Source organism: Benincasa hispida, chromosome 8 (assembly GCF_009727055.1).
Source record: "Benincasa hispida cultivar B227 chromosome 8, ASM972705v1, whole genome shotgun sequence".
Classification (NCBI taxonomy): domain Eukaryota; kingdom Viridiplantae; phylum Streptophyta; class Magnoliopsida; order Cucurbitales; family Cucurbitaceae; genus Benincasa; species Benincasa hispida.
The window spans coordinates 50935302-50950585 of record NC_052356.1 but is presented as its reverse complement, the minus strand read 5'-3'; the positions used below and the strand labels follow the sequence as shown (position 1 = coordinate 50950585).

The following is a 15284-nucleotide window of genomic DNA, read 5'->3' as shown; positions in this document are numbered from 1 at the left end:
TAGTTAACTACCAAGAAAGTCTAGGATTCTAGCGAGAGTCGAGAGCTATTATTTCCCTTTTGAAAAATTTAAATACAATTATTGAGAGCATGCATATGATCATCGCATGCATTAAACTAAAATGAATCTTACCTTTTGAGGAGTTTTGAAAAGTAAAATAAAAATCCTATGAAAAACTGAACTACAAATAGGTTAAAAGATTATTCTCAATCAGTTGATGGGGCATTAATAGGTGCAAGTTCAGCACAAATGCGAGGATTTTATTTTCCACTAATGTTAGGATTTACATTTGCACATTGAGATATGATCGGTCATTGACTTCCACTATAAGTGAGGTCAATATCAGAAACTTCCACACCTTCACATGGCACAGTTTTACTGCAAACAAGTTTGACTGCAACTGGAATAGCTGAAGTGCCTTTTATATTCTTGAAACTAACTTTGCTTATCTTAATTTTCGAAGGAACCTAAACGTTAAAAAAAAATATTAATGAAATATATATAACTCAAAGATTGCAGCTTTTTAAAGCAATAGGTTTTAATACATACCTTTCGATTGCACTGGTTCCATAGACAATATTCTTGGCCTATGATGACAGGGTTGCTAACATTAACCATTTCAATATCTTCAAAATGCATGTCAGTGACTAGGAATGTGTCGATGGAATCTAGCCATGTCTTGATCCTAACCCCATTTAAAGTATTGATCAAATTGCATTTTTTCACCGTAACTCCTTCCAGAGTTTGTTCCTTGCTATATTTGCCCAAACTTCCAATGCTAATTTCATGTCCTAGTCTACAAGTAACATCACTAATGGCTATTTGTTTGTTACTATCTCCCGTAGATATACAATCATTCTCGGTCCGATTTTGGTATTAAGAATGTTAATCCCTTTTGAACTACTCACGTGAATTCCATCGATGTTGGGACTATTCTCTAATACAGTAATTGTCACATAGTCAAAGGTAAGATTTTTGCAGCCCAAAAGATTGATATGAAAGTTCTTACTATCCAATGAAGTTATGTTCTTCACTATTGAATTAGTGATGAAATTGAACTTCAAATTCTGCAATCGTTTTATACAAATTAAACATAAAACTACTCCTCATGTTAAAATAAAACATATGTTGATCAAGAATATGTGCTCCTAACTTATAAACGAATATTAGGCCAACAATAGAAAGCTAGTATATTTAAAGTATTTACCATCGGAAGTTTGGTGCATATCTCCAGTACCTGACACTATCAATTAATCAACATATTCCAAAATGAGCAACCCATCTCCTTTTGGATCAATCGGAGTTTGTAATGTCCCTTCCATTTGAACCTCAATAGAACTTTTGCAAAGGCCTTTAAGGTTAGATTGACTTAATTGGTAATTTCCTTTTCGAATCAACACTTTACTTGGAGTGGTGGACGCATATGCCTCCTTCCATGCACTTGCCCAAGCCTATAAATTAAATCATTTCATTTGGTAAAAATATTTTGTAAAAATTAAATTTTTTTATCAAATTAATACAAAAACATACTGTTGTGATATTTGCATTAGATTTGACATCATACGTTGTGACATCGAAAATACCACTATATTGACTTTTAGCATTAGATACCAACAATAACAATAATGGTACTAATGCAACAAAGTTTGATCTCAATCCCATTCTTTCCGTTTTTTTCCTTGCAAATTCCTAAACTTAGAGAGATGGATATGAATGTTCTAATTTCAACTCATCCAACTCTGTTTATACACCAAGAGAAAATTAAAATGATTGAAGTTCTCTCAAATATTATTAATTAACTAAATTTGTCAAAAATAAGTGGGTGGTGAAGTTAAACGCTTGTTTGCCTATGATTAGTTTTTCCTTAAACATTGGATGACTCGTTCTCTCACACTCACTCTAACAAAATTCATTTTTTAAATTTCTTTCGGACAAACATCAAACATGCATGCATGTCCACACCGCATAATGTGCAACAAATGGAGAAGAAAATTGCTTACAAAAAAGTGGAGAACAAAAAATATTAGGAAGTATAGATTTGAATAAAAATTGCCCTTCAGATCATTTATTTCATGAGAGTTCAAGATTATCATGGGTGGACATCTAAATTATCGCGTTTGTTTTGCGGTAATGTAAGATGTTTGGATATTTGGAGATTCTTAGGTATCATGAAAGTAGTAGATGTCCTTCGAAAACATAAATTTTCTAAATTCCGGTGTTGAGGGCATCAATTTTTTATCTCTTCATTTTTCACACATATATATAAACATCACTTTTCATTAAGTTGATTATGTATATTTCAAGTGTATTTCTACAAGGAACTACTATACTAACACCCTAAGAATAGAGCCTAACCATATCTTAAAGACTCACCAAATAAGACTAAGTATAAGGAGACCTAATATACATTGACACCCTCCCTCAAACTCAAGGTGGTAAGGTTGGAATCAACTTGTGTTTGTTAAGTATTCGGAGAAAATGACCAGGAGCCAAAGCTTTGGTGAGAATGTCGGCGGGTTGCTCAGTGGTGGATACAGAGTGTAAAATTAGAGTTTCGCTCAGAAGATGATGATGCACAAAGTGACAATCATTCTCAATATCTTGGTGCATTCATGAAAAACATCATTTTGAGCAATCTTGATGGCACTACGATTGTCACAGTGAAGTATAGTGGCAAACGACTAAGGGACTCCCATATCAGTAAGAAGCCAACGAAGCCACAAGAGTTCTGACTTAGCATCAGCTAGAGCACAATATTCAAACTTCGTACTCGAACGAGAAACAACACTCTATTTATTATTGCGTCAAGAAATTGGAGAATTATTGAGGTAGAAACAATAACGGGAGGTAGAACGCCATTCAATAGGATCACCAACCTAATCAGCATCAGAATAGCCTGATAAAACCAGGGAAGACTGGGAAGAAAACTGAAATCCATGCCCCAAAGTACCCTAGATATAACGGAGGATACGAAGAAAAACAGTAAAATGAATGGTTTGAGGGGCAGCCATGAATGACTAACAATGTGAACATCATATGCAATGTCAAGACGAGTGACTGACAAATAAAAAAAATACCAACAAGTTGACGATCGAGACTGATATTCTTAAGTGGAATTCCATCAAACGAAGTCAAACGAATACTGGGATCGAGTGGTGTTGGAGTTGTAGCAGAGTAAGTAATACCGGAGTGCACCAAAAGATCCAAGGCATATTTTACTTAAGACAACGAATAACTTAAGTCCAAGAAAGTAAATAAGTGAAGCCAAATTCTTCATCTAAAAGTGTTTGCCAAGATAGTGTTGTAGATCAGATAGCTCCAGGATCATCCCCAGTAATAATCATATCATCAACATACAGGAGAAGAAGAACAATACCATAAGTTGACTGCTGCGTAAATAGTGTTGTGTCATGAGACTGGACGTATATCCAAGTTGAATGATAGTGGAACTAAAAGTTGCAAACCAAGCTTGAGGGGCTTGCTTCAAACTATACAATGCTCGTCGGAGGGGGCATATCTTCTGGTATGGAAAAGAGATAATTGGAGGCTATTGCATATATACTTCCTCAGATAAGACCCTTTTTAAGGAAGGCGTTCTTGACATCCATTTGAAAAAGTAGCCACTGTTTAGTTGCAGCAACTGTTAAGAGACACTGATCATTCGTGCCACAGATGCAAAGGTCTCTTTATAATCGATCCCATACTCTTGAGAAATCCTTCTGCTACCAACCGAGCTTTATAACCTTAATAGAACCGTCAGAGTAAGGCTTGATCTTGTAGACCCACTTTCAACCAATGCGTTTTTTTCGAGGGGGGTAAGTCAACGTATTCCCATGTGTGCATTTTGTCAAGAGCCTGAAGTTCTTCTCTCATAGCTTTCTGCCACAGAGGATTAGTATTTGCCTCACGAAAAGAGGTAGATTCAACCAAGGAACTGATAGTAGAAAAAATAGTGAAAATCTCGAAGGTGAGTAGAAGGTGCCTTTACCCTAGTGGAGCATCGAATAGGAGAGGTAGGATCATGAACATGTCCAAATTCTACAAGTGAGACACAAGGCTGGTGAAGGTCAAGAGAGATAGGCACGGACTGTTCAAGCTTAAAATCATCAGAAGATGTAGAAGAAGGGAAAGGATCAAACGAACCATTGGAAACATAGGGAAGAGAACTCAAGAGAGAATCATGAAAGGTTGAGAGACTAGATAAGCTGAAATTTTAAGGTAAGCTTGCTAAGACATTTTAAAGTAAGTTTGTAGAAGGAAATTTCTTGAGCAAAGGCCTGAAAAATTAGTTACTCAAATTGAGTTAAATATGGAATCTTGAACAAGCAGGCAGTTGCTTGGGTTGAACAAGCAAGCAGCTTGAAGGGCCAGACAATGATACTAAGTTGCGTGCAAGGGATGTGTTGGCCTGGGCACAAGGATAGGTTGAGATGCGTTGGACCATGCAACGCATGCTAAGGTCGTAAGTGCAAGAGAATGATGAGGGCATTGGTCCGTGCGACAAAGCGAGTGTTGGACTGTGCAGGCAGGCGCGTAAAGTGTTAGGCGCAAGGTTACGCTTGAGCATGTGAGCGCGACTAGATGAACGCATGAGGCATGCGTTGAGCGCCACAAGATTTGCGCATGGGTAGTATGACGCAAACATTAGCTATGTGATGGGCTGTAGGCGTGGGCTAGAAGCTTGAACACATAAAAGTCTTGAACGCCTAAGGTCGGACATGGATGCAAGCAATGGACGCATGGTGATGGGCAATGGTGAAAAAGTTGCTGCCTAGTGATAACAGGCAGAAATGCATGTTATCATAGTGCTAAGTTTTTAAACAATGCTGGCTTGCGTTGATAAAATGTGTTAGATTGCGTCCAAAAAGCATTAAGTTTATTACATTGCGATCGCATGCGTTCATCGCATAGGAACAGTTGATTTTTGTATTTTTATGCAGAGTATGCGTTGACGCAAGGCAGAAATTGTGATCATAGGAAATCATTGATCGAGCGTAGCATTATCGCAAGGCTTTGCGATGATTGTATTCGCTAACATTAGCTCAAAAAGGATTTCCGCAATTTGGTGGGCGAAACTTGGTGGGCGCATCTGGGTGAAAGGCATAATTAATCGCAATGGACAGAAAGCTAATGATAGTCAAATCCGAATTAAGTTGACAGTTGCTAACGATAACAAGTACATTCAGCTTTTCGGGGACAAATATTTGGCACATCAATCAGGGAATTAAAGCCATCCCATCAGTGCAATCATAAAAGAGAAGCCGCTTTTCATCCCAGAAGCTCTATAAATACCAAAGGCAACCTTCAAAAAAGGGATTAAAAAATTCATAAGTTCGGATCAGTTAGCTCAGCACGTCTTAGTCCATAGTTTTCCTTTTTATTTTAAGGCAGAGCAAGAGAAGAGTAGAGATGCCGGAGATCGCTCAGGGCAACTCGAGAAAGAACCTGGAGCATAGAAGCAGAGAGCGGCCGACTCTCACAAGAGCGAGATTATCTTTTAAACATGAATAGAAAGATAGTGTAAAAGCCTAGGAAGCAAGAGATTGCTACCAGACTCTTTATTCTATTCTTGCATTGTTGTTCTGTACTTCATCTTTATATGGATACGAAGTTCTTATTCTACATCTGTTCACTCTCTTTAGTACGAATGAGTAGCTAAACTAGTCGAATGGGTTGAGAAGAACTAAGCTAACATGACCTAGGAAGTTCATTGCTTGCGATTATCTTGTGTTATGTTGTGCCAAATATTTCCCTTTAGAGCTACTCGAGAGAGAGTCTAAAGAAAGAACCTAAGACTTGAGAGAGCTAGTTTAGAATCTAAACTCGAGAGAGCAAGATTAAAACTGCATAAACAAGAGATAGGGACTTAGAGATAAGCTCTGTTTGCTAACTTGCATCGGATGCATCCTAAAGATAGGAATGATATTATGTGGTTGCCTTATTTATATGTGTGTCATTTTTTCAACACATAAATAAGAATAGAGGCTTATGTGTAGGTCCTATAGACTTATCGCATATATCGCATGCGTTCTAGCCTTAAAAGCCGTGGCATTCGCACCGAGAGGTGGTTTACTGTTGTATGCATGTTGCATGATCGCATAGCATGAACACATCCTAGGAAGTGTTAGCCGAAACTTTTCTCAACCTGTTCACCGCATACTCATCGAATCTTCTATTTTATCAACTCTTTTCAAACTCCGCCGCATTTCTTTATTTTTCATTACCGCAAACAACAACCGTAACAACTATTGATTTATTTGGTTACCACAAAGTCTTCCTAAAAATTACCACCGCAACCTATTTTCCCAAGTCCTTGAGTTCGACCCTGGACTTACCAGGAACTCAGTGGGGTTTACACTTGGATTCCACTGAGAAAACTTGAGTGCTCAACATAATTTCATCATCACATATCATCCACAATTTCACTTCATAAAACAACGCATCAAGTTTTTGGCGCATTGTTGGGGACTTCGGCAAAATAGTGTGCTAATGGTAATTTTTCTGAATTCTTTGCAGACTCTCAATCTCTGGCGAATTATGACCCGGAAATTGAGAGGACGTTTAGACGGAGAATAAGAGACCGCCAACAACAACAGACAGATAAAGAAGAGATGGTAGAGCAGCCTGAAAATGGAGCACCAATGAAAACAACGTCATGGCGAATCCAATCCTTCTAGCTAACGATCGCAATAGACCCATTGGGGACTATGCATCGCCAAACCTCTATGATTTCTCTCTAGGAATCATGAGGCCTGCCCTCGACGGAAGCCGATTCGAAATGAAGTCAGTGATGCTGCAGATGATTCAGACTACAAGAAAATTCGGAGGCCAGCGTGGCGAAGACCCGCACGCCCACCTCCGTAGCTTTATCGAAATCTGCAATACTTTTATGTTCTCGAACATCTCTGCCGAAGAAGTTCGACTAACTTTGTTCCCATTTTCTCTTTGTGAACAGGTAAGAAAATGGGCGTATTCCCTCGAGCTAGGAGAGATCACTTCATCAGAATAGGTCGTAGAGAAGTTCATGAAGAAATATTTTCTAGCTACTAAGAATGCTAGACGGAGGAAACTCATAAAAAATTTTGAACAAGACATGGACAAATCGCTTAACGATGCCTGTGCGAGGTTTAAGAGATTGGTCTGGGATTGTCCATACAATGGTTTGCCAGATGCCTTCAGATGAAAATCTTTCATCATGGTTTAAATCTCGCTTCGCAGACCGCTGCCAATACGGCAGCCGCTAGTGGTCTGCTTGAAAAAACGTATGACGAGGCTAAGAAGATCTTGGATCGAATCTCTAAGAACCGTGAATATTGGAGAGAGAGTGATCAGAGACTGAGAATCAAGTATAACGACGCAAGTAATGGTGCTATTGCTTCACTACAGAATTAGATGACCGCAATGATGAACTTGTATATGCAATCAGCAGCCTAACACTGCAAAATGGGCAAATCAATGCAATTAGTCAAAACACCACAAGGTGTGCGACTTGCGGTGATGGGCACGCAATGGAAGAATGCCCACAGAATCCAGAGTCTATTTACTTTGTGAAAAATAACCCCTTTTCGAATACCTACAACCCCAGGTGGAGAAACCACCCCAATTTTACATGGAAGAATCAGCAGCAGAATTTCCAACCTATGGCGCAGAAAAAAGAGCCACCTAGATTATTCCCATACAATAACGGTCAAACAAGAAATCAAGACACCGCAATGATGAACTTGTATATGCAATCAGCAGCCTAATACTTCAAAATGGGCAAATCAATGCAATTAGTCAAAACACCGCAAGGTGTGCGACTTGCAGTGATGGGCATGCAATGGAAGAATGCCCACAGAGTCCACAGTCTATTTACTTTGTAAAAAATAATCCCTTTTCGAATACCTACAACCCCAGGTGGAGAAACCACCCCAATTTTACATGGAAGAATCAGCAGTAGAATTTCCAACCTATGGCGTAGAAAAAAAGGCCACCTGGATTCTTCCCATGCAATAACGGTCAAACAAGAAATCAAGCCAATAACTCACAACCGCCGCAATCTTCCTCCCTGGAAAGCCTATTGAAGCAATATATACAGAAAAACGAAACTGTACTTCAAAGTTAGGCTACGTCCATCCGCAACCTAGAATTACAGATAGGCCAGATTGCAAGCGAGTTGAAGAGTAGACCGCAAGGGGCTCTGCTAAGTTCAACAGAACGCCTACGTAACTCGGGGGGAGCAGGTAAAGAGCAATGTCAGGTTGTGACATTGCAAAATGGAAAAATTGTAGAGGGAGAAAGAAAAGAGCCGAGTCAGACTGCTCCCATTGCGTTGGAACCTGGAACTGCGGTGACATAAGAAGAAGAAGGAGAAAAAGAAGCAATAGAGCCAGAAGTTGTGTCAACCTGAAAGCCAATAGAGAAGGGGACCGTGAGAGTGCAGTTACCACCTTTCCCATAGAGACTAAGAAAGAAAAAGAATGAAGAGGTACAGTACCAACGCTTTCTGAATATGTTAAAACAATTACATATTAACATTCCATCCAATGAAGCGATTGAGGAGATGCCTGCCTACGCAAAGTTTCTGAAGGATATGGTAACCAAGAAGAGGGGAGCTGGTAAGTTTGCCACGGTGGCTTTAACACACAATTTGAAATCAATCATTCCACCAAAGATGAGCGATCCTAGAAGCTTTACTATACCTTGCTCCTTAGCAGGATTGTACATCGGGTAAGCCTTGTGTGACCTTGGAACCAACATCAATTTGATGCCTCTATCGATCTTTAAGCAGCTGAATGTGGGGCAACTTGTGCCCACAACTATGACTCTTCAACTGGCCAATAGATCTCTGGTGCATTCAGAGGGAAAGGTGAAGGACGTGCTGATAACCATTGACAAATTTATCCTACTAGCCGACTTCATCATCTTGGATTACGAGGGCGACAAAGATGTGCCCATCATCTTGAGGCGACCATTTTTATCAACAGGTCGCGCCCAGATTGATGTGCATAAAGGGAGATCACTTTGAGCAATAATAGACAGAAGCTCAAGTTCAACATAATCCATGCCACGAAGTTTCCTGACAAAGAAGACCTGCATGACTCAGACGATGACTAGAAAAGTTTGACGAAGAGAATGAAGAAGAGGATGCAAACGCATCCATTGCTGCCTGTAATGCGGTCATAACAAAAACAAGCAAGGAAGAAGAGCTGATTGCAAACCAAGAAGAAGAGCCAACAGAAAAAAAAGAAAGAAAAACAACTCAACCGTCCCTAGTAGAACCACTAACATTGGAATTAAAGACCCTGCCGAATCATTTAAAGTACGCGTTTTTTGGGCAAAACGAGAAGCTGCCAGTAATTATTTCCTCCGAACTTAACGAAGACCAGGAGAATGCGTTGATGAGGATTCTAAGGAAACATGTGCGAGCAATTGACTGGACACTCGCCGAAATTCGAGGAATTAGCCTAGAGTATTGTATGCACTGCATTTGTCTCGAAGAAGACCATAAGACAACGACCAAACATCAGCGCAGACTCAACCCTGAGATGAAAGAGGTCATCAAAAGGGAGATCATTAAATGGTTAGATACGGGCATTATTTATCCTATAGCAGATAGCACGTGGGTCAGCCCCGTGCAGTGTGTGTCGAAAAAGGGTGGCATGACGGTAGTCTNCCCGTGCAGTGTGTGTCGAAAAAGGGTGGCATGACGGTAGTCTCGAACGAAAATAATGAACTAATACCGATAAGAACCGTCACCGGGTGGTGCATTTGCATGGACTACTGCAAGCTGAATGCGGCCACAAAGAAAGATCATTTTCCCCTACCGTTCATTGATCAAATGCTAGACCGTCTAGTTTGAAATGACTTTTTCTGTTTTTTGGATGGCTATGTCAGGTATAACCAGATTATGATAACTCCAAAAGACCAAGACAAGACCACATTCACCTGCCTATATGGGACCTTTACTTTTCACCGCATGCCGTTCAGCCTCTGTAATGTGCCAAGCACGTTCCAAAGGTGTATGATGGCCATCTTTTCAGACTATCTTGAGGACTCTGTTGAAATCTTTATAGACGACTTCTCTATTTATGAGAACACCTATGAAGTCTGTCTAGCCAACCTGGAGAAGATACTGAAGAGATGCGAAGAGACGAATCTGGTGCTTAACTGAGAAAAATGCCATTGTATGGTAAAGAAGGGCATCGTGTTGGGGCATAAGGTTTCCAGGGACGGGTTGGAGGTGGATAAAGCAAAAATCGAAGCAATCGAAAAAATTCCACCTCCAACAAGTGTGAAGGTTGTACGAAGTTTCTTGGGGCATGCTGGATTCTACAGACGCTTTGTTAAAGACTTTTCGAAAATAGCACGATACTGAGTGCGTTGTTGGAGGCTGACAGAAAATTTGATTTTGACGACAATTACCTCAATGCATTCAGAGTTTTGAAGAATGCGCTAATTACTGCACCCGTGTTAATTACACCTGACTAGACACTTCCTTTTGAAATAATGTGCGATGCAAGCGGGTATGCGATGGAAGCAGCTTTGGCACAGAAGAGAAAAACAATCTTACATCCCATCGCATATGCGAGTAAGATGTTAAATCCTACTCAGACCAATTACACCACCACAGAGAAAGAGCTACTTGCGATAATTTTTGCATTGGAAACATTTCGAGCATATCTGCTGTGAGGAAAGGTACTCATCCATACTGATCATTCAGCAATAAAGTATTTAATGACAAAGAAGGACGCAAAGCCGAGATTGATCAGATAGATTCTCCTCCTTCAAGAATTTGACATAGAAATAATCGATAGAAAGGGGACAGAGAACCAAGTTGTGGATCACTTGTCCAGATTGGAAAACCTTGAGGTTGACCGCAACGAGTCAGAGGTGAATGCGGTGTTCTCAGATGAACAGTTGTTCCATATTGAAGAATTTCCTTGGTATGCTGACATAGTCAACTATCTGGTTTGCGGATAATTTCCTGAAGATTATATCTACCACCAACAGAGGAAGCTCAAACATGAATGCAGATATTATTATTGGGATGAGCCGAATCTGTATAAAAAGGTGGCAGACCAGAATCTGCAATTATGCGTATCAAATACTGCTCAACAACGCATATTATCGCAGTGTCATGACTCACCATATGGTAGGCACTTTGAAGGACAGCGTATCGCAACCAAGGTTTTATAAAGTGGATTCTTTTGGCCAACATTGTTTAAGGATGCCGCTAACAACGTAATGAAGTGTGATCGGTGCCAACGCACAAGTAACATTTCATGGAAACATGCAATGCCGATGAACACCATTTTAGAGCTTGAATTGTTTGATGTGTAGGGTATTGATTTCATAGGACCATTCCCTCCCTCGAATTGTAAACATTATATTTTATTAGTCGTCGACTATGTATCCAAGTGGGTAGAGGCAGTGGCGTGTGCCGCAAGCGATGCGGCAGTAGTCTTTCGATTCCTAAAGAAAAACATTTTCACTTGTTTTGGCACCCCATGTGCCATAATAAGTGATGAGGGGTCTCACTTTGCCAATCATACTGTTAAGGAGCTGCTGCACAAATACAACATTCTCCACAAAGTGGCCACTGCATACCATCCAGAGATGAATGGTCAGGCCGAAGTGTCCAATCGGGAGATTAAGCTGATAATCGAGAAGGTAATAAGGCCTTCACGAAAAGATTGAGCAACAAATCTCGACGATACGTTGTGGACATATCAGACTGCATTTAAAATACCAATAGATATGTCCCCATATGCGTTGGTATTTGGTAAGGCATGTTATTTGCCTCTGAAGCTGGAATACAAGCATTACGGGTGGTGAAGAAACTAAACTTTGATTTGAAGAAAGCAGAAGAAGCGCGAAAAATTCAACTGGTCGAGCTAGAAGAATGGAGGATTAACACATATGAGAACGCAAAGATTTACAAGGAGCGCACCAAGCACTGGCACGACAAACACATATGCAGTAAGAACCTTCAAGTTGGGCAAAGGGTCTTACTATTCAATTCACATCTACGGCTCTTCCTCGGAAAACTAAAGTCACGTTGGTCCGGACCATACATAGTTAGACAAGTATTTCCGAATGGCACGGTTGAATTATCAAATGATGATGGAACCAACATATTCAAAGTTAATGGGCAACGAGTAAAAGCGTATCATGGAGAAGGCTGGCATCGCCAAGTCGACTCCATTGAACTGAGGAACTTTGAATAAAGAAGGAAGTAGTTCGTCCCTGCGTTACCAGACGATCAAAATTCATCAGGGACGCAAGTTTTGGGAATCATGGAATCTTCAATTCTTCTCTTCTTATTCAATTCACTATATCTTTTCAGTCTTTATCTATTCTTACTTTTCTTATTCTAAAAAAAATATATTTTTCAGTAAAAGAATTTTGTTTTGTTTAAAATTATTTAACCCTCTCTCTAATTTTCTTGCAACAATCGAGGTACTGGATTACAGAGATGTTACACGAAGAAGAAACTTATCTTATTCCATCACCGCAATCCAAAGAAGATAGATCACCGCAAAGAAGGTTGCATCAATATATAATGCAGGAGACAACGCAAATTTGGGGGTTGTATTCTTCCTTATCTCTATTTCAAATCTTGCACTATCGCATCGCATTTTAGTTTTAAAAGTTTTATCACCGCATCCTCTTTGATTACCGCAATCATTTGACATGGATAAATTTAGTAAGTTACCGCATGCTGTCTCTTTGCCAATTATGATTTCAATGATGAAAAACATGCTTCTATTACTTTCGTATATACTAGAGTCAAATTAATCTTAAGATAGTCACCTCATGAAATATTTCTAGAAGTTAGAGGTCCACTAGCTTTCTTTCAAACTCTTTTTACGAAGCTTTCTAAAAACATCGCATGACTTCTTTCAATCTTTTGGCAATGAGGACTTGCCACATTTTAAATTTGGGGGTGAGGTATTTATTTTCAACCTTGCTATTTTGAAAAAAAAAAAAGGAGGACAATTTTGAGAATAACAACTCCACTGTCAATGCAATGACAAAACCCATGTTGATAAGTGTTAAGTTGTGAAGGGCACTTACTTGTAGTTGGATGTCCGCATGACATACGTGGGGGAAAGCCAAAACGAAGGTAAGTCGTCAGGATCAACACATAAATAAATGGTCGCAACTCTACTGCCAAGTAGGTATGAGTTTAGTCTGAGAAAGAGTGCATTGCTCGTGGTTGGATGTCCGCATGACACACGTGGGGACAAGCCAAAACGAAGGCAAGGCACTTGGATCAACGCAAGGTTAGAAAAAAAATATAATGTCAAGAAATATGCAAGGATAAAAATCAATTAACACCCTGGTGGAAAAGTTTTCTTTTTGAAATAAATCATGCGATGTTCTGGAATTTAGTAAAGTTCTTTTGAAGGTTAAGCTTGTGATCCCTAGGTCTTAGAAATATTTTAAGAAGAGACTTGAATAAGGCTTAAGGAAACTTTGGTGTATAGGAGTTGAATGAAGTATCCTTGAGAAATCTAGGAAAAGAACATTACGGTCGACCTGCTAAAGGAAATCTTTAGCTTATGCTTGAGGATAAGCATTATTTAAATTTGGGGGTGTGATAACAGACAGAAATACACGTTATCATAGTGCTAAGTTCTTAAACAATGTTGGCTTGCGTTGATAAAATGTGTTAGATTGCGTCCAGAAAGCATTAAGTTTATTACATTGCAATCGCATGCGTTCATCATATAGAAACAGTTAATTTTTGTATTTTTATGCAGAGTATGCGTTGACGCAAGGCAGAAATTGTGATCATAGGAAATCATTGGTCGAGCGCAGCATTACTGCAAGGCTTTGCAGTGATTGTGTTTGCTAACATTAGCTCAAAAAGGATTGTCGCAACTTTGTGGGTGCATCTGGGTGAAAGGCATAATAATCGCGATGGTCAGAAAGCTGATGACGGTTAAATCCAAATTAAGTTGACAGTCGCTAACGATAACAAGTACATCCAGATTTTCAGTGACAAATATTCAGCGCATCAGTCAGGGAATTAAAGCCATCCCATCTGTGTAATCATAAGAGAGAATTCATAAGTTCAGATCAGTTAGCTCAGCACGTCTTTGTCCATAGTTTTCCTTTTTATTTTGAAGCAGAGAAAGAAAAGAGTAGAGACCCTGGAGATCGCTCAGGGAAACTCAAGAAAGAACCTGAGGCGTAGAAGCAAAGAGCGGGCTGACTCATGCGAGAGCGAGATTATCTTTTGAACACGAGTAGAAAGACAGTGTAAAAGCCTGGGAAGCAAGAGATTACTACTAGGCTCTTTATTCTATTCTTGCATTGTTGTTCTGTACTTCATCTTTATATTTATACAAAGTTCTTATTCTACATCTGTTCACTCTCTTAGTATGCATGAGTAGCTAAACTAGTCGAATGGGTTGAGAAGAACTAAGCTAACATGACCTAGGAAGTTCATTGCTTGTGATTATCTTGTATTATGTTATGCCAAATATCCCTTTAGAGCTACTCGAGAGAGAGTCTAAAAAAAGAACCTAAGACTCGAGAGAGCTAGGTAAGAATCTAAACTCGAGATAGCAAGATTAGAACTACATAAACAAGATATAGGGACTTAGAGATAAGCTTTATTTGCCAAACTGCATCGCATGCATCCTAGGAATGATATTATGTGGTCGCCATATTTGTGTGTGTGTCATTTTGTCATTGCATAAATAAGAATAGAGGCTTATGTGTAGGTACTATAGACTTATCGCATATATCGCATGCGTTCTAGTCTTAGAAGCCGTGGCATTTGCATAGAAAGGTGGTTTACTATTGTATGCATGTTGCATGAACGCATCCTAGATAGTGTTAGCCGAAACTTTTCTCAACCTGTTCACACCATACTCATCGCATCTTCCGTTTTATCAACTCTTTTCAAAGTTTGCCGCATTTCTTTATTTTTCATTACCGCAAACAACAACCTCAACAACTATTGATTTATTTGGTTACCGCAAACTTTTCCTAAAAATTACCACCGCAACCTGTTTTCCCAAGTCCCTGAGAGGGACTTACCAAGAACTCAGTGGGGTTTACACTTGGATTCTACTGAGAAAAATTGAGTGCTCAATGCAATTTCATCATCGCATATCATCCACAATTTCACTTCATAAAACAACGCATCACCTAGTCAAGATAAGGCCTAAGAATTGGGCTAAATGTCCAATGCACAGTGACCTTAAGAATTAAACGGTTTGACTTTAAAAGGAGAAGTACATTAAGAGGATTACCAAAAACAGTGAGTGGCTTTAAATGCTTTAAAT

General features: G+C 39.5%; 1 pseudogene; it reads right to left on the bottom strand.

Annotated features, from left to right (window-relative positions):
- Positions 1-206: 206 nt before the first annotated feature.
- Positions 207-1662, bottom strand: LOC120083871 (annotated as a pseudogene).
- Positions 1663-15284: the final 13622 nt, after the last annotated feature.